This window comes from Rutidosis leptorrhynchoides, chromosome 4 (genome assembly GCF_046630445.1).
Source record: "Rutidosis leptorrhynchoides isolate AG116_Rl617_1_P2 chromosome 4, CSIRO_AGI_Rlap_v1, whole genome shotgun sequence".
Taxonomy (NCBI): domain Eukaryota; kingdom Viridiplantae; phylum Streptophyta; class Magnoliopsida; order Asterales; family Asteraceae; genus Rutidosis; species Rutidosis leptorrhynchoides.
In genome coordinates, this window is record NC_092336.1 from 635,374,327 (window position 1) to 635,396,362 (window position 22,036).

Below are 22,036 nucleotides of genomic sequence, written 5' to 3' on the forward strand. Positions count from 1 at the left end.
CATCCATGCGACCGCATGGTTTTATCGCCTTAACCCCATGCGATCGCATGGGGTGATCTGACACGCCAGACTTGATCATCGTACAGCATTAATTACGGAGTATTATTAATTATTATTATTAGTAAACCTAATTAGGGTTATATTTAATATAATTAGGGTTATATTTAATTTGTATTTTTAAGTTTCAATTAGTTTTATTATTTATAAAATTAATACTTTTATAAAATAATAATATAAATATAATATTTTTATAAAATTGTAATTTTATCATTTTTTAGTATTTTTATAAATTGTATTTCTTAAGAATTTAATTCGTAATTTGTATTTTTTTTATCGTTTGTAACTAGTTTTAAACTTAGTTTTTACCGTAGTATTTTATATTTCTAGATTTTTAGGCTTTGCCGTAAAATCCCTTAAGTGCTTTTTCTTTAGACTAAGATTTAGGCGCTTTAGAATTTTACGACGTCGCTTATCGCTTTAATATTTTATAGATTTTAGTGCCTAATTAAGTAACTGTCGTTTTAGATATAGAATTCCTTTTAAGCTTTAATTCCTTTAGACGCAAGTTTTAATTTTTAGTTTTTAGGCTTTTAAGTTTCGACGCTCTATTTTCTTTTTATTATTTTTTGACCTTTTATTTTTCGACATTTTTCGACGCAATCTTTTTCTTTCTCATTTCTACACTAGTTTTTAGGACATTGAATTTTCTTTATTTTCTTTAAATTTCGACGAAAAATTATTTTAAGCGGTTAAATTGATAGACCTCCAAAATTTTCTGGTTCGTAGTAATAGTTGGATTTGTTAGTGGCGAGTTGTGGGCTTCCGATTTAAAGGGTCCTGGCTACCTGCTGCATCTATTGGCTATTCGAAACGTGGGCAAAATCAGAAAAGTCTATTAATTTGATAACTTATATAATTTTTATCTTTATAACTAATAGGATATTCATTGAATGCACTGAGCAAAACGTTCACCACCTTTCATACGTTCACCACCTGTAACTCGATCAAGACATCTAGCCAATATTGTCGCCGTTGATTTTTCTTTAGAATCGTCATCTAGTCGACCAAGTACTCCAATTCAAATTTCCGATAATCCATTTTTTGAACCCGACCTCACAATTGAGAATCCGAAGGATATTTAGAGACAATTCAGAGATCCTGAACCACTAATCATTCCTCCTGAACCACAAATCACTCATCCAGAGATTGTCGAGGAAGAAACTATTAAATCAGAATCCTCTAGTGATTCAGATTCAACAAACTCAATCATGGAAAATCCGGAACCTCTAAGTATGGAAGACCGAATGAGAGCTAATCGCACTGGCCAAGGTCATGCCATTACTCAACCAGACATTAATGCACCAGATTATGAAATCAAAGGACAAATCCTACACATGGTAACTAATCAATGCCAATTTAGTGGTGCGCCGAAGGAAGATCCAAACGAACATCTTCGTACCTTTAATAGGATCTGTACTCTATTCAAAATCGGAGAAGTTGAGGAGGAACAGATCTATCTCATGTTATTTCCCTGGACTTTAAAGGGAGAAGCCAAAGATTGGTTAGAATCGTTACCTGAAGGGGCGATTGATACATGGGATGTCTTAGTTGAAAAATTTCTTAAACAATTCTTTTCAGCATCTAAAGCTGTGAGACTTCAAGGAGAAATTATTACGTTCACACAAAAGCCAAATGAAACTCTATATGAGGCGTGGACAAGTTTTGGAAAGTTTTTGAGAGGATGTCCTCAACATGGTTTAGACACTTATCAAATAGTACAAATATTCTACCAAGGATGTGACATTACTACACGAAAAGACATCGACATAGCAGCTGGTGGTTCCATTATGAAGAAAACCGCAACTGAAGCTTACAAAATTATTGATAACACTGCTTCCCACTCACATGAGTGGCATCAAGAAAAAGACATCGTTAGATCATCTAAAGCAGCTAGAGCCGATTCTGGCCATGACTTTGATTCCATTTCCGCAAAGTTAGATGCTTTCGAAAGACGAATGGAAAAGATGACTAAAGATATTCACGCAATACGAATTAGTTGTGAGCAGTGTAGAGGATCACATTTGACAAAAGATTGTCTCAGTATTGAACAAACAATGGAACAAAGAGAGAATGTTTCATACATGAACCAAAGGCCTGGAAATAATTATCAAAGTAATTATCAACCGCCAAGACCAAACTACAATCAAAATTATAACTGAAATGTTCCATACAACAACCAACAAGGTCCTAGCAATCAACAAGTATCTAACAATACTTACAATCAGCAAAGACCTATTTTTTAAAATAAACCACCACAAACTGATGATAAAAAGACAAATTTAGAAGACATGATGTCGAAGCTAGTTGAATCTCAAACGCAGTTTTTCACATCTCAGAATCAAACTAATGAACAAAATGCTCAATCATTTAGAAATCAACAAGCTTCTATTCAAAATCTGGAACAAGAAGGAAGCAACCTAGCAAGGTTGATAGGTGAAAGAAAATCGGGGAGTCTACCTAGTGATACAAATGCTAACCCCCGGAATGAAACAGCTAAATCCATTACCACAAGAAGTGATATTACACTTAAATCACCTGAAATGCCTGTAATTTCTGATGACTCTATTCCTACTACACAGGCACCACAACATGAGCAAGAGAAGGAAACAGAACCAGTAGTTGAAAAGGTTAATGAAGATAACACAGTTAAAGCTAAACCTTATGTTAAACCATACCAACCACCACTTCCTTACCCCAAGTAAAATGAGAAAAGAAAGACTTGAAGCCGAGCAATCCAAATTCTTGGATATGTTTAAACAAATAAATGTCAATCTTCCTTTCATTGATGTGATTTTAGGAATGCCAATATATGCTAAATTCCTAAAAGATCTAATCACAAATAGAAAGAAAATGGAAGAACTTCGGCTGTTACTATGAATGCTAATTGTTCTGCAGTGCTGTTGAATAAACTACCAGAAAAACTCTCTGATCCAGGAAGTTTCACAATTCCATGTTTTCTGGGTAGTCTTAGTTCAATAGAAGCATTGGCAGACTTAGGTGCAAGTATAAATTTAATGTCGTTTTCACTATACGCTAAACTAGACCTCGGAGAATTGAAACCAACATGAATAAATATACAACTAGCCGATCGATCAGTAAAATATCCTAGAGGTATAATGGAGAACATGCTAGTTAAATTTGGTACTTTAGTATTTCCAGTAGATTTTGTTATTCTGGACATGGAAGAAGATTCTCGAGTTCCTCTCATACTAGGAAAACCATTCTTAAACACGGCCAAAGCAATAATAGACGTGTTCGGTAAGAAACTGACCCTAAGTATAGAGGACGAGAGTGTTACCGTTTCTGTTGATAGAACAATGCAACAACCACAATATACAGATGATACATGTTATTATATTCAAACTATAGATTCACAAGCAGAATTGTTAGAAGAATTTCCAGAATTACAAGGAACGGGATAATGTTCTTTAGGAGAAGGAACTGAACCAAATGATGAAGCTGAAATGTTAGCTACACTCATGGCTAATGAATACAAACCAACAACAGAAGAACTTCAAATGCTAAAAGAAGAAGACAGATATCGATACAAATCATCGATAGAAGAACCACCGACATTAGAGTTAAAGCCACTTCCAACCCATTTAGAATACGTTTATTTACATGGTGAATCTGAATTACCTGTAATAATATCGTCTTCTCTTACGGAAAATGAAAAATTTCGACTCATTTATGTGCTAAAAGCTCATAAACCAGCTATTGCATGGAAGATTCATGACATTAAAGGCATAAGTCCTTCGTATTGCACACATAAAATCCTTATGGAAGAAGGACATAAAACCTATGTGCAACGCCAACGAAGATTAAATCCTAATATGCAAGATGTTGTTAAGAAAAAGAAATTATTAAACTGCTAGATGCAGGTTTAATTTATCCAATCTCTGATAGTCCATGGGTAAGCCCAGTTCAATGCGTACCTAAGAAGGGTGGCATGACTGTCATCACAAATGAAAAAGATGAGCTTATTCCTACTAGGACTGTAACAGGATGGCGTGTTTGTATTGATTATAGAAAATTAAATGACACCACCAGAAAAGATCACTTTCCCTTACCTTTCATTGATCAAATGTTGGAAAGGTTAGCCGGGAATAGTTACTATTGTTTTCTTCACGGTTTCTCCGGATACTTTCAAATTCCAATCGCACCCGAAGACCAAGAGAAAACCACTTTCACGTGCCCTTATAGTACTTTTGCTTACAAACGCATGCCATTTGGACTTTACAACGCCCCTACAACCTTTCAAAGGTGCATGATAGCGATTTTTCACAACATGATAGAAGAATGCATGAAAGTTTTCAAGGATGAATTTTTCAGTCTTCGGTGATACTTTTGAAACATGTCTAGTTAATCTTGAACGAATGCTTATTAGATGCGAGCAATCAAATCTAGTTCTTAATTGGGAGAAATGCCATTTCATGGTTAAAGAAGGCATCGTTCTTGGTCATAAAATTTCAAAGGAAGGAATTGAAGTAGATAGAGCTAAAGTAGATGTAATTGCTAAGCTTCCACATCCCACCAATGTTAGAGGAGTTAGGAGTTTTCTAGGGCATGCCGGTTTTTACCGACGTTTCATAAAAGACTTTTCTAAAATTGCCACTCCTATGAATAAACTCCTAGAAAAGGATGCTCCATTCATCTTTTCGGATGAATGCATCAAATCTTTTAATATTCTTAAAGAAAAACTCACTAATGCGCCGATCATGATAACTCCAAATTGGAATCTACCGTTTGAACTCATGTACGATGCAAGTGATTTTGCAATGGGAGCCGTTTTAGGACAAAGGATTGAAAAATGATTTCAACCTATTTATTACGCAAGTAAGACGTTACAAGGAGCATAAATGAATTACACAACTACTAAAAAAGAACTCCTTTCTATTGTCTTTGCTTTTGACAAATTTCGTTCATATCTCGTTCTAGCTAAAGCGGTGGTCTATACCGACCATTCTGCTCTTAGATACCTATCTTCGAAACAAGATGTCAAACCATGATTAATCCGTTGGATCTTACTCTTACAAGAGTTCGATATTGAAATTCGAGACAAAAAGGAAGCAGAAAACCTTGCAGCTGATCATCTTTCGCGTCTTGAAAATCCCGAATTAGAAGTTCTAAACGAATCGGCCATATAAGACAACTTTCCCGATGAATATCTTTTGAAGATCGATTATAATGAAATTCCATGGTTTGCAGACTATGCAAACTAATTAGTATGTGGATTCCTTAAAAAAGGGTTGTCGTACCAAAAACGAAAGAAATTCTTTAGTGATATAAAACACTATTTCTGGGAAGATCCACATTTGTTTAAAAGTTGTCCCGATGGAATAATACGCCGATGCGTATTCGGAGATGAAGCTAGTCAAATCCTAAACCATTGTCACACAGGACCAACAGGAGGGCATTATGGGCCTCAACTCACAGCAAGAAAAGTCTACGATGCTGGATTTTATTGGCCTACAATTTTCAAAGACGCACACCTTCTTTGTAAATCCTGTGATGCTTGTCAAAGGGCCGGAAAAATAAGTCAACGTGATGAAATGCCACAAAATGTCATTCAAGTATGTGAAGTATTTGACGTTTGGGGTATTGACTTTATGGGTCCATTTCCAAAATCTCATAATAATCTCTATATTCTCGTAGCCATTGATTATGTATCTAAATGGGCGGAAGCACAAGCTCTCCCAACTAACGATGCACAAGTTGTAGTCAACTTTTTAAAACGTATTTTTGCAAGGTTTAGAACACCGAAAGCTTTAATAAGTGATCGGAGTACTCATTTTTGTAATAATCAACTTGAGAAAGTTCTCAAAAGTGTAGTGACCCGAACTTTTCCATGTTTATATATATATTAAATGAAATTGTTATTTACATGATTAAGTGTTTCCAACATGTTAAGGAATCAAACTTGTTAAGACTTGATTAATTGAAATAGGTTTCATATAGACAATTGACCACCCAAGTTGACCGGTGATTCACGAACGTTAAAACTTATTAAAACTATACGATGACATATATATGGTTATATATATAGTTAACATGATTTTATTATAAGTATGTATCTCATTAGGTATTTTAACAATGAGTTATATACATAAAAATGAGACTATTAATTTAAGAAACTCGAAAACGATATATATAACGATTATCGTTATAACAACGTCTTACTAGGTACGTATGAATCATATTAAGATATTGATTCACTTGGTTAATTATGTTAAATTATAAGTAAATATATTATTAAGTGTATTAACAATGAAATACATATGTAAAAATAAGACTACTAACTTAATGATTTCGAAACGAGACATATATGTAACGATTATCGTTGTAACGACATTTAACTGTATATATATCATACTAAGATATATTATATATCATAATATCATGATAATATAACAATTTAACATCTCATTTGTTATAATAAATAATGGGTTAACAACATTCAACAAGATCGTTAACCTAAAGGTTTCAAAACAACATTTACATGTAACGACTAACGATGACTTAACGACTCAGTTAAAATGTATATACATGTAGTGTTTTAATATGTATTCATACACTTTTGAAAGACTTCAAGACACTTATCAAAATACTTCTACTTAACAAAAATGCTTACAATTACATCCTCGTTCAGTTTCATCAACAATTCTACTCGTATGCACCCGTATTCGTACTCGTACAATACACAGCTTTTAGATGTATGTACTATTGGTATATACACTCCAATTATCAGCTCTTAGCAGCCCATGTGAGTCACCTAACACATGTGGGAACCATCATTTGGCAACTAGCATGAAATATCTCATAAAATTACAAAAATATGAGTAATCATTCATGACTTATTTACATGAAAACAAAATTACATATCCTTTATATCTAATCCATAAACCAACGACCAAAAACACCTACAAACGCTTTCATTCTTCAATTTTCTTCATCTAATTGATCTCTCTCAAGTTCTATCTTCAAGTTCTAAGTGTTCTTCATAAATTCCAAAAGTTCTAGTTTCATAAAATCAAGAATACTTCCAAGATTGCAAGTTTACTTCCAAGTTTTCTAAATCCATTCCAAGTAATCATCCAAGATTAAGAAACCTTTGTTACTTACAGTAGGTTATCTTTCTAATACAAGGTAATAATCATATTCAAACTTTAATTCAATTTCTATAACTATAACAATCTTATTTCGAGTGGAAATCTTACTTGAAATTGTTTTCGTGTCATGATTCTGCTTCAAGAACTTTCAAGCCATCCAAGGATCCTTTGAAGCTAGATCTATTTTTCTCATTTCCAGTAGGTTTATCCAAGGAACTTAAGGTAGTAATGATGTTCATAACATCATTCGATTCATACATATAAAGCTATCTTATTCGAAGGTTTAAACTTGTAATCACTAGAACATAGTTTAGTTAATTCTAAACTTGTTCGCAAATAAAAGTTAATCCTTCTAAATTGACTTTTAAAATCAACTAAACACATGTTCTATATCTATATGATATGCTAACTTAATGATTTAAAACCTGAAAACACGAAAAACAACGTAAAATCGGATTTACGCCGTCGTAGTAACACCGCGGGCTGTTTTGGGTTAGTTAATTAAAAACTATGATAAACTTTGATTTAAAAGTTATTATTCTGGGAAAATAATTTTTATTATGAACATGAAACTATATCCAAAAATTATGGTTAAACTCAAAGTGGAAGTATGTTTTCTAAAATGGTCATCTAGACGTCGTTCTTTCGACTGAAATGACTACCTTTATAAAAATGACTTGTAACTTATTTTTACGACAATAAACCTATACTTTTTCTGTTTAGATTCATAAAATAGAGTTCAATATGAAACCATAGCAATTTGATTCACTCAAAACGGATTTAAAATGAAGAAGTTATGGGTAAAACAAGATTGGATAATTTTTCTCATTTTAGCTACGTGAAAATTGGTAACAAATCTATTCCAACCATAACTTAATCAACTTGTATTGTATATTATGTAATCTTGAGATACCATAGACACGTATACAATGTTTCGACCTATCATGTCGACACATCTATATATATTTCGGAACAACCATAGACACTCTATATGTGAATGATGGAGTTAGCTATACAGGGTTGAGGTTGATTCCAAAATATATATAGTTTGAGTTGTGATCAATACTGAGATACGTATACACTGGGTCGTGGATTGATTCAAGATAATATTTATCGATTTATTTCTGTACATCTAACTGTGGACAACTAGTTGTAGGTTACTAATGAGGACAGCTGACTTAATAAACTTAAAACATCAAAATGTATTAAAATTATTGTAAATATATTTTGAACATACTTTGATATATATGTATATATTGTTATAGGTTCGTGAATCAACCAGTGGCCAAGTCTTACTTCCCGACGAAGTAAAAATCTGTGAAAGTGAGTTATAGTCCCACTTTTAAAATCTAATATTTTTGGGATGAGAATACATGCAGGTTTTATAAATGATTTACAAAATAGACACAAGTACATGAAACTACATTCTATGGTTGAATTATCGAAATCGAATATACCCCTATTTATTACGTCTGGTAATCTAAGAATTAGGGAACAGACACCCTAATTGACACGAATCCTAAAGATAGATCTATTGGGCCTAACAAACCCCATCCAAAGTACCGGATGCTTTAGTACTTCGAAATTTATATCATATCCGAAGGGTGTCCCGGAATGATGGGATATTCTTATATATGCATCTTGTTAATATCGATTACCAGGTGTTCACCATATGAATGATTTTTATCTCTATGTATGGGATGTGTATTGAAATATGAAATCTTGTGGTCTATTGTTACGATTTGATATATATAGGTTAAACCTATAACTCACCAACATTTTTGTTGACGTTTAAAGCATGTTTATTCTTAGGTGAATACTAAGAGCTTCCGCTATTGCATACTAAAATAAGGACAAGATTTGGAGTCCATGTTTGTATGATATTGTGTAAAAACTGCATTCAAGAAACTGATTTCGATGTAAAATATTTGTATTGTAAACCATTATGTAATGGTCGTGTGTAAACAGAATATTTTAGATTATCATTATTTGATAATCTACGTAAAGCTTTTTAAACCATTATTTATGAAATAAAGGTTATGGTTCGTTTTAAAAATGAATGCAGTCTTTGAAAAACGTCTCATATAGAGGTCAAAACCTCGCAACGAAATCAATTAATATGGAACGTTTTTAATCAATAAGAACGGTACATTTCAGTTGGTATCCGAGCGTTGGTCTTAGAGAACCAGAATTTTGCATTAGTGTGTCTTATCGAGTTTGTTAGGATGCATTAGTGAGTCTGGACGTCGACCGTGTTTACTTGAAAAATGATTGCTTAACAAATTTTGTTGGAAACTATATATTTTTAACATGTGAATATTATGTGATATATTAATCTCTTAACATGTTTGATATTGTGTGATAGATGTCTACCTCTAGCACAAATCCCATTGACTCACCTAATAATAACGAAGAGTCGAATATATATTGGACTGATTCACAAGTTCCCGAAGAAGAACCGGAAGAAGAATCAGAACCGGAAGAAGAATCAGAACCGGAAGAGGAGGAACCGGAGGAGGAAATAGAACCGGTGGGGGAAATAATAAAACGGTTAAGTAAAAGAAAATCCTCAACCAACCGACCAAGGTTAATTATGGTCAATGGTGTTTCCGCCAAGGAAGCAAAATATTGGGAGGATTACCAATTCTCCGATGAATCGGATTCCGACGAGAATTTCGATGATGTTATAGAAATTACCCCAACTGAATTTAAAAAGGCAAAAGAAAATAATAAGGGAAAGAGCATAAAAATAGAGAAATCTAATTCCAACCCCGATGAACTTTATATGTATCGTCAACCCCCGAAGCCCTTAAGTTGTAACAATGACCCGGGAACCTCTAAACCACCAAGTTTTTCTAAACCGTTGTGGAAAACGACAGCTCGTATTAGGGGAACATCATATATCCCTAGAAACTTGGCAAAACGAACCAAAACCGAAGAAGAAGAAACGAGAGAGTCGGAATAAGATAGTTGTATTCGTGTGGTGTAATATATGTAATATAGTGTGCTTATGCTTTATGATATATGTAAAAATTGCTTGTATTAATAAGTATTTTTTTTTTTTATGAATCTAACTCTTGTCTATTTTACAGTATAAAAACACAAAATGGATAGACAACCCAATATTTTAAGAGACCTACCCGGAGACATGATTGATGAAATCTTGTCTAGAGTCAGTCAGAATTCTTCGGTACAACTATTTACGGCGAAATCAGTTTGTAAGACATTCGAAGAACGTTCCAAGAATGTCTTGGTTTATAAGAGACTTTCGTTTGAAAGATGGGGGATATCACATTGGGAAACCCATAAGTTACGATGTGTTTACTTTGACGCATATATTGCGGGGAACCCAAATGATATTTTACGCAACGGGTTAAGAAATTATTTTGACTCAATGTATCCGAATATAGGACTTCATGATTTAGAAAAAGCGGCTAACATGCAACATAAAGAAGCATGCTATGCTTACGGGTTAGTAATGTTCGCTTCTCACCAAAGTGAGAAAAAGAACATCGGGCTACAACTGTTAAACAAAACGTTCCCACAAGTGACGGAGTCGGTAATTGGGGTAAGAAATGAGGTTTTTAGGTTATTACGAGACTGTTGGTCATTACGTAACCCTCGTCCCTTTGATGATGTTACAACACGCTGTCTTATCAACGGCCATAACGGTTATGTTCCACAAGACCAAGGATGGGAAGTAGTCCTAGTAAAACCAGAATGCATGACTTGTTTCTGGACGTATGAATTACGTGTCTTTATTGCCCTTGCTTAACGACTTGTGTACTAGCTAGAATTATCTTCACAACTATCTTGTATCAAAGTTATTGTGTGCTATATTTCATGCTTTGTGTAAAATAAGCGGTATTGTAAGTTTGTAAAATATTGTATAAAAGTTTGAACGCGAAATATTATTATAATCAGTTTTTCATATAGAATTGTAGTAGTTGAATTGTATATTAGCTACTAAGTATGAACTTAACGGGTAGGTACTACCCGAATTTAAACTTATAAAATGCTAATATGAAGAAAAAGCTTTTATAAATGAGTTCATATTATGCTACGAAATACTATTAACTACTCTTAATATTCTGTATGATTAACTTGTTCCATTTGACTATTCTGAAGGAAATGGCACCGACTACTCGACACACCGTGAATATGAATGAAGAGGAATTTCGTACTTTTCTAGCTTCAAACATAGCCGCAGTACAGGCTGCGCTACATACCAACAATAACCTTGGATCTAGCAGTACAGGAAATCGTGTAGGATGCACCTACAAAGAATTCACTGCCTGCAAACCTTTGGAATTTGATGGAACCGAAGGACCGATCGGATTGAAACGGTGGACCGAGAATGTCGAATCGGTGTTTGCCATAAGTAAGTGTACTGAAGAGGACAAAGTGAAGTACGCTACGCATACCTTCACAGGTTCTGCGTTAACATGGTGGAATACCTATCTAGAGCAAGTGGGACAAGATGATGCGTACGCACTACCGTGGTCAGCATTCAAGCACTTGATGAACGAGAAGTACCGTCCCAGAACCGAGGTTAATAAGCTCAAGACAGAACTTAGAGGGTTACGAACCCAAGGATTTGATATTACCACATATGAAAGACGATTCACAGAATTGTGCCTATTGTGTCCGGGAGCGTTCGAAGATGAGGAAGAGAAGATCGACGCGTTTGTGAAAGGATTACCGGAAAGAATCCAAGAAGATATAAGTTCACACGAGCCCGCCTCCATACAACAGGCATGTACAATGGCTCACAAACTAGTGAACCAGATTGAGGAAAGAATTAAAGAACAGACGGCTGAAGAGGCCAATGTGAAGCAAGTCAAAAGAAAGTGGGAGAAAAACGGTGATAAGAATCACCAATACAACAACAACAGCAATTACAATAATAATCGCAACAATTATCCCAACAATCGCAACATCAATCGCAACTACAACAAACGACCCAACAACAACAACAACAACAATAACAACAACAACAACAACAACAACAACAACAACAACAACAACAACAACAACAACAACAACAACAGCAACTACAACAATCATCCCAACAACAATAACAACCGCAACAACAACAACAACAACAACAATCAGAAGCAGCTATGCCAAAGGTGTGAAAAGTATCACTCGGGGTTCTGCACCAAATTTTGCAACAAGTGTAAAAGAAATGGTCATAGCGCGGCGAAGTGTGAGGTCTACGGACCAGAGGTTAACAGAACGAAAGGAACAAATTGTGTCGGAACGAGTAATGGCGGAGCAAGTAGTGTCGGAGCAAGTTATGCCAATGTAGTTTGTTATAAATGTGGAAAACAGGGCCACATTATTAGAAATTGCCCGAACCAGGAGAACACGAATGGACAAGGCCGCGGAAGAGTTTTCAATATTAATGCGGTAGAGGCACAGTAAGACCCGGAGCTTGTTACGGGTACGTTTCTTATTGACAATAAATCTACTTACGTTTTATTTGATTCGGGTGCGGATAGAAGCTATATGAGTAGAGATTTTTGTGCTAAATTAAGTTGTCCATTGACGCCGTTGGATAGTAAATTTTTACTCTAATTAGCAAACGGTAAATTAATTTCAGCAGATAATATATGCCGGAATCGAGAAATTAAACTGGGTAGTGAAATATTTAAGATTGATTTGATACCAGTAGAGTTAGGGAGTTTTGATGTAATAGTTGGCATGGACTGGCTGAAGAAGGTAAAAGCAGAGATCGTATGTTATAAAAATGCAATTCGCATTGTACGAGAAGAAGGAGAACCCTTAATGGTGTACGGAGAAAAGGGCAACATGAAGCTACATCTTATTAGTAATTTGAAGGCACAAAAACTAATAAGAAAAGGTTGCTATGCTGTTCTAGCACACGTCGAGAAAGTACAAACTGAAGAAAAGAGCATCAATAATGTTCCCGTCGCAAAAGAATTTCCTGATGTATTTCCGAAAGAATTACCGGGACTACCTCCACATCGATCTGTTGAATTTCAAATAGATCTTGTACCAGGAGCTGCACCAATAGCTCGTGCTCCTTATAGACTCGCACCCAGCGAGATGAAAGAACTGCAAAGCCAACTGCAAGAACTATTAGAACGTGGTTTCATTCGACCAAGCACATCACTATGGGGAGCTCCTGTTCTGTTTGTCAAGAAGAAGGATGGTACATTTAGGTTGTGTATTGACTACAGAGAGTTGAACAAACTTACCAACAAAAACCATTATCCACTGCCGAGAATTGACGACTTATTTGATCAACTACAAGGCTCGTCGGTTTATTCGAAGATCAATTTACGTTCTGGATATCATCAAATGCGAGTAAAGGAGGATGATATTCCAAAAATTGCTTTTAGGACGCGTTATGGTCATTACGAGTTTATGGTTATTCCGTTTGGATTGACTAATGCACCAGCTGTGTTCATGGACCTTATGAACCGAGTGTGTGGGCCATATCTTGACAAGTTTGTCATTGTTTTCATCGATGACATACTTATTTACTCAAAGAATGATCAAGAGCACGAAGAACATTTGAGAAAAGTGCTAGAAGTATTGAGGAAAGAAAAACTGTACGCTAAGTTTTCAAAGTGTGCATTTTGGTTGGAAGAAGTTCAATTCCTCGGTCACATAGTGAACAAAGAAGGTATCCAGGTGGACCCGGCAAAGATCGAAACCGTTGAAAAGTGGGAACCCCCAAAAACTCCGAAGCATATACGTCAATTTTTAGGATTGGCTGGTTACTACAGAAGATTCATCCAAGATTTCTCCAAAATAGCAAAACCATTGACTGCATTAACGCATAAAGGGAAGAAATTTGAATGGAAGGATGAACAAGAGAAGGCATTTCAATTATTGAAGAAAAAGTTAACTACGGCACCTATATTGTCATTGCCTGAAGGGAATGATGATTTTGTGATTTATTGTGACGCATCAAAGCAAGGTCTCGGTTGTGTATTAATGCAACGGGCGAAGGTGATTGCTTATGCGTCTAGACAATTGAAGATTCACGAGCAAAATTATACGACGCATGATTTGGAATTAGGCGCGGTTGTTTTTGCATTAAAGACTTGGAGGCACTACTTATATGGGGTCAAAAGTATTATATATACAGACCACAAAAGTCTTCAACACATATTTAATCAGAAACAAATGAATATGAGACAGCGTAGGTGGATTGAATTGTTGAATGATTACGACTTTGAGATTCGTTACCACCCGAGGAAGGCAAATGTGGTAGCCGACGCCTTGAGCAGAAAGGACAGAGAACCCATTCGAGTAAAATCTATGAATATAATGATTCACACTAACCTTACTACTCAAATAAAGGAGGCGCAACAAGGAGTTTTAAAAGAGGGAAATTTAAAGGATGAAATACCCAAAGGATCGGAGAAGAATCTTAATATTCGGGAAGATGGAACCCGGTATAGGGCTGAAAGAATTTGGGTACCAAAATTTGGAGATATGAGAGAAATGGTACTTAGAGAAGCTCATAAAACCAGATACTCAATACATCCTGGAACGGGGAAGATGTACAAGCATCTTAAAAAACATTTTTGGTGGCCAGGTATGAAAGCCGATATTGCTAAATATGTAGGAGAATGTTTGACGTGTTCTAAGGTCAAAGCTGAGCATCAGAAACCATCAGGTCTACTTCAACAACCCGAAATCCCGGAATGGAAATGGGAAAACATTACCATGGATTTCATCACTAAATTGCCAAGGACTGCAAGTGGTTTTGATACTATTTGGGTAATAGTTGATCGTCTCACCAAATCAGCACACTTCCTGCCAATAAAGGAAGATGACAAGATGGAGAAGTTAGCACGACTGTATTTGAAGGAAGTCATCTCCAGACATGGAATACCAATCTCTATTATCTCTGATAGGGATGGCAGATTTATTTCAAGATTCTGGCAGACATTACAGCAAGCATTAGGAACTCGTCTAGACATGAGTACTGCCTATCATCCACAAACTGATGGGCAGAGCGAAAGGACGATACAAACGCTTGAAGACATGTTACGAGCATGTGTTATTGATTTTGGAAATAGTTGGGATCGACATCTACCGTTAGCAGAATTTTCCTACAACAACAGCTACCATTCAAGCATTAAGATGGCGTCGTTTGAAGCACTTTATGGTAGAAAGTGCAGGTCTCCGATTTGTTGGAGTGAAGTGGGGGATAGACAGATTACCGGTCCGAAGATAATACAAGAAACTACCGAGAAAATCATCTAAATTCAACAAAGATTGAAAACCGCCCAGAGTCAACAAAAGAGCTACGCGGACAGTAAAAGAAAAGATATAGAGTTTGAAATTGGAAAAATGGTCATGCTTAAGGTTTCACCTTGGAAAGGCGTTGTTCGATTTGGTAAACGGGGGAAACTAAATCCAAGGTACATTGGACCATTCAAGATTATAGATCGTGTCGGACCAGTAGCTTACCAACTGGAGCTACCTCAACAACTCGCGGCTGTACATAACACTTTCCACGTCTCAAATTAGAAGAAATGTTTTGCTAAAGAAGATCTCACTATTCCGTTGGACGAAATCCAAATCAATGAAAAACTTCAATTCATTGAAGAACCCGTCGAAATAATGGATCGTGAGGTTAAGAGACTTAAACAAAACAAGATACCGATTGTTAAGGTTCGATGGAATGCTCGTAGAGGACCCGAGTTCACCAGGGAGCGTGAAGATCAGATGAAGAAGAAATACCCGCATTTATTTCCAGAAGATACGTCAACACCTCCAACTGCTTAAAATTTCGGGACGAAATTTATTTAACGGGTAGGTACTGTAGTGACCCGAACTTTTCCATGTTTATATATATATTAAATGAAATTGTTATTTACATGATTAAGTATTTCCAACATGTTAAGCAATCAAACTTGTTAAGACTTGATTAATTGAAATAGGTTTCATATAGACAATTGACCACCCAAGTTGACCGGTGATTCACGAACGTTAAAACTTGTAAAAACTATACGATGACATATATATGGTTATATATATAGTTAACATGATTTTATTATAAGTATTTATCTCATTAGGTATTTTAACAATGAGTTATATACATAAAAATGAGACTATTAATTTAAGAAACTCGAAAACGATATATATAACGATTATCGTTATAACAACGTCTTACTAGGTACATATGAATCATATTAAGATATTGATACACTTGGTTAATTATGTTAAATTATAAGTAAATATATTATTAAGTGTATTAACAATGAAATACAAATGTAAAAATAAGACTACTAACTTAATGATTTCGAAACAAGACATATATGTAACGATTATCGTTGTAACGACATTTAACTGTATATATATCATACTAAGATATATTATATATCATAATATCATGATAATATAACAATTTAACATCTCATTTGTTATAATAAACAATGGGTTAACAACATTCAACAAGATCGTTAACCTAAAGGTTTCAAAACAACATTTACATGTAACGATTAACGATGATTTAACGACTCAGTTAAAATGTATATACATGTAGTGTTTTAATATGTATTCATACACTTTTAAAGACTTTAAGACACTTATCAAAATACTTCTACTTAACAAAAATGCTTACAATTACATCCTTGTTCAGTTTCATCAACAATTCTACTCGTATGCACCCGTATTCGTACTCGTACAATACACAGCTTTTAGATGTATGTACTATTGGTATATACACTCCAATGATCAGCTCTTAGCAGTCCATGTGAGTCACCTAACACATGTGGGAACCATAATTTGGCAACTAGCATGAAATATCTCATAAAATTACAAAAATATGAGTAATCATTCATGACTTATTTACATGAAAACAAAATTACATATCCTTTATATCTAATCCATACACCAACGACCAAAAACACCTAAAAACACTTTCATTCTTCAATTTTCTTCATCTAATTGATCTCTCTCAAGTTCTATCTTCAAGTTCTAAGTGTTCTTCATAAATTCCAAAAGTTCTAGTTTCATAAAATCAAGAATACTTCCAAGATTGCAAGTTTACTTCCAAGTTTTCTAAATCCATTCCAAGTAATCATCCAAGATCAAGAAACCTTTGTTACTTACAGTAGGTTATCTTTCTAATACAAGGTAATAATCATATTCAAACTTTAATTCGATTTCTATAACTATAACAATCTTATTTCGAGTGGAAATCTTACTTGAAATTGTTTTCGTGTCATGATTCTGCTTCAAGAACTTTCAAGCCATCCAAGGATCCTTTGAAGCTAGATCTATTTTTCTCATTTCCAGTTGGTTTATCCAAGGAACTTGAGGTAGTAATGATGTTCATAACATCATTCGATTCATACATATAAAGCTATCTTATTCGAAGGTTTAAACTTGTAATCACTAGAACATAGTTTAGTTAATTCTAAACTTGTTCGCAAATAAAAGTTAATCCTTCTAACTTGACTTTTAAAATCAACTAAACACATTTGATATATCTATATGATATGCTAACTTAATGATTTAAAAACTGGAAACACGAAAAACACCGTAAAACCGGATTTACGCCGTCGTAGTAACACCGCGGGCTGTTTTGGGTTAGTTAATTAAAAACTATGATAAACTTTGATTTAAAAGTTGTTATTCTGGGAAAATGATTTTTATTATGAACATGAAACTATATCCAAAAAGTATGTTTAAACTCAAAGTGGAAGTATGTTTTCTAAAATGGTCATCTAGACGTCGCTCTTTCGACTGAAATGACTACCTTTAGAAAAACGACTTGTAACTTATTTTTCTGACTATAAACCTATACTTTTTCTGTTTAGATTCATAAAATAGAGTTCAATATGAAACCATAGCAATTTGTTTCACTCAAAACGGATTTAAAATGAAGAAGTTATGGGTAAAACAAGATTAGATAATTTTTCTCATTTTAGCTTCGTGAAAATTGGTAACAAATCTATTCCAATCATAACTTAATCAACTTGTATTGTATATTATGTAATCTTGAGATACCATAGACACGTATACAATGTTTTGACCTATCATGTTGAAAGGACCCGTCCTAATCCACCTGGACGAAGTCATCAATATTTGGTCCCATTGCGATGATCGGCTCCAAGTAATGTCCTTATATTGAGCAAATGCACAGCGGAAGACTTAATTTGTACCTGAGAATAAACATGCTTTAAAGTGTCAACCAAAAGGTTGGTGAGTTCATAGTTTTATCATAACAATCATTTCAATATGTGAATAGACCACAAGATTTCATAATCATAAACATAATACACTCTCAAGTGTATGTAAAGCATTCTAAGTGGTTGAGCACTTGGTAACCATACTTAACATTTAATCAACGTCGCATATTCCCTTTATTATGAAATCTCACTACACCGTACCAAGTGTAGTCACCAAAACGAAGTACTGTGCAACCGTTGAATACTGGTCGTCCAGTCCGGTTGGGGTTGTCAGGCCCGATAGATCTATCAACAGGATTCGCGTTTACAATACCCATGTAAATAGTAGTTACCAAGCTACAGGAAAATATGCCAGTGGTACAACTCAACGTAGAATATATTTTTAAGTACTTGTGTCTATTTTGTAAACATTTATAAAAGCAGCGCATGTATTCTCAGCCCAAAAATATATATTGCAAAAGCAATTAAAAAGGGAGCAAATGAAACTCACTTTTGCCTTGAAGGTATCTAATTCGACTTGGTCTCCGATAGATATCACGAACCTAACCATATATATAATATATCAACATATTTTCTTTTTAAGTAATCGTTACATATATATATACTTTTAATATTTTCTTAGTCCGTAGTTAGCAGTCCGATGTTAGTGGTCCACAATTAGTTGCTTAAATAAAATAAATAAAGACCCCATCGTATTCGTATTGATCAGAATTAATCTTGACCCATGGTACCATGTTGTCAAATGACGTGTTGCGTACATAAAGTACCGTGTTGTCAAATGACGTGTTGCGTACAATCATGAGGTCTTATGATTAATCTTCTCGTGTTGTTTACGGGTGGTCCTGAAATATATAAAATCAAATCATAAGTAATTATATATAAAATATCATATTAATTAGAAAAGATATGATTAATTTACTTTTTCTCCAAATATTTTCGTAGCTAAACTAGCTTCGGATACCCAATCTTGTTTTAGTCGTAGTTTCTTCATTGCAACTCCGTTTTTGTTGGTTCAACTTGCCACTTCCTTAGATCGAGTTAAATTTTAAGAATATGAACTGAAAATACCTTAGTTTGTATTCAAAATCATAGGTTATAGGTCAAACTTTGGTGAAACTTATGAAAGTGATCATTTACCATCATAAAAACAACATTTAATGATCATTTTTCTAAAAATACTTACACTTTGAGTTAAACCATGAAATTTTTATGTGTTAACATATTCATAAGAAATATCATTTTTCCAGAACATGAACTTCCAATTCAAAGTTCAAGATGGTTTTTAATTATCCAACCCAAAACAGCCCCCCGGTTGCATTCCGACGACGTAGATTCAGTTTTTAAGATGTTCTTTGTAAAACCAAGTTATATCTTGTTAGGTTAGCATATCATTATGATATATTACAGGTCTTGAAGTGTTTTAGAAGTCAAGTTAGAAGGATCTATTTAGTTTACGAATAAGTTTGAAATCATTCAAACTATGTTCTTGTTGTTAAAATTTTATACCACAAAATAAGATAGCTATATGAATATGAATTGAATAAGATTATGAACAAGGTTACTACCTCAAGTTACTTGGACAAAGTTACTGCAAAAGATAAGAAATAATCTTGAAATCAAAGAGTGGTAGAGTTAGATCAAAAGGTTGGAAGTAAACTTCTTCAAATGGGTGGTTATTTTGATATGTTCTTGAAAGAGTTTTCTTATGGTGTTTAAGGCTTGTAATTGAAGCTAAATGATGGGGAAAATGCTTGGAGATGATCAAGTATGAAGTTAGGAGTATTTTGAGAGAGAAATTAGGGTGTAGGTATGAGAAAATGGAGTGAAGAAATGGTGTTCATTTATAAAAACGTTTTTAGTTTATAAAGAAAGAAAAGGATTCCTAATTTTGTTTTCTTACTAATAATTCATACTACTTGATAAATTCTAGTTACCTCATATCTAGGGCAGTAATAATGTTGATTAGGATATTGATTTGATGTGTATATACCAATAGTAAATACGTATAGAAGCTGGGTATGATACGGGTACATATACCCTAGATATACGTATAGAAATCTTGAGGAAACGGAACGAGAATTCAAATATAGATATGTTTTATGAATATACTTATATTGTTTTATGTATTTAAGTCCTTAAAAAGTGATTAAATACATTATATATACGATACATATATAAGCATTATAGATTATAAGTATATATATCAAAGAATGTTACGTATAGTTATCGTTTTGAAAACTTAAGTTAGTAGTTTCAAAATATACTTATAACTCATTGTCATTAGTACACAATGAGATGTTAAACCATCCTTAGATCATGTTAAATATATATAAATACATATATATACACAAACGTATAATTATCGTATGTTATATAGTTCGTGATATCATCGGTCATATTGGACGGTCAAACGTTGTGTAAAACTCTTTTCAAAAACACAAGTCTCAATAATTTGGATTGCTTATCATGTTGGTATGGTTTAATTTAAGTAAATATTAATCTCATAAGTATAATTTGGTCGGAAAATTCCGAGTCATTACACATGTCGACACATCTATATATATTTCGGAACAACCATAGACACTCTATATGTGAATGTTGGAGTTAGCTATACAGGGTTGAGGTTGATTCCAAAATATATATAGTTTGAGTTGTGATCAATACTGAGATACGTATACACTGGGTCGTGGATTGATTCAAGATAATATTTATCGATTTATTTCTGTACATCTAACTGTGGACAACTAGTTGTAGGTTACTAACGAGGACAGCTGACTTAATAAACTTAAAACATCAAAATATATTAAAAGTGTTGTAAATATATTTTGAACATACTTTGATATATATGTATATATTATTATAGGTTCATGAATCAACCAGTGGCCAAGTCTTACTTCCCGACGAAGTGAAAATCTGTGAAAGTGAGTTATAGTCCCACTTTTAAAATCTAATATTTTTGGGATGAGAATACATGCAGGTTTTATAAATGATTTACAAAATAGACACAAGTACATGAAACTACATTCTATGGTTGAATTATCGAAATCGAATATGCCCCTTTTTATTAAGTCTGGTAATCTAAGAATTAGGGAACAGACACTCTAATTGACGCAAATCCTAAAGATAGATCTATTGGGCCTAACAAACCCCATCCAAAGTACCGGATGCTTTAGTACTTCGAAATTTATATCTTATCCGAAGGGTGTCCCGGAATGATGGGGATATTCTTATATATGCATCTTGTTAATGTCGATTACCAGATGTTCACCATATGAATGATTTTTATCTCTATGTATGGGATGTGTATTGAAATATGAAATCTTGTGGTCTATTGTTACGATTTGATATATATAGGTTAAACCTATAACTCACCAACATTTTTGTTGACGTTTAAAGCATGTTTATTCTCAGGTGAATACTAAGAGCTTCCGCTGTTGCATACTAAAATAAGGACAAGATTTGGAGTCCATGTGTAGAGACCCGTCCTAATCCATCCGGACGAAGTCCATATCGATTATAAACGATTCACAACAGTTGATTACATCGCGAGGTACTTGACCTCTATATGATACATTTACAAACATTGCATTCGTTTTTGAAAAGACAATCTTTCATTACATCGAAAGTTGACGGCATGCATACCATTTCATAATACATCTAACTATAATTGACTTGATAATA

General features: G+C 34.1%; 1 protein-coding gene and 1 non-coding gene across 2 annotated transcripts in view; one reads left to right on the forward strand and one right to left on the reverse strand.

Moving 5' to 3' along the window:
- LOC139843140 (ras-related protein Rab5-like) overlaps window positions 1–22,036 on the forward strand; it is a 225,445-nt gene that overhangs the window by 78,877 nt on the left and 124,532 nt on the right. The window lies entirely within an intron of this gene.
- On the reverse strand, window positions 1,653–1,759 carry LOC139845847 (small nucleolar RNA R71). Its single transcript, XR_011758602.1, has one exon. It is a non-coding gene; the product is annotated as a small nucleolar RNA R71 (small nucleolar RNA).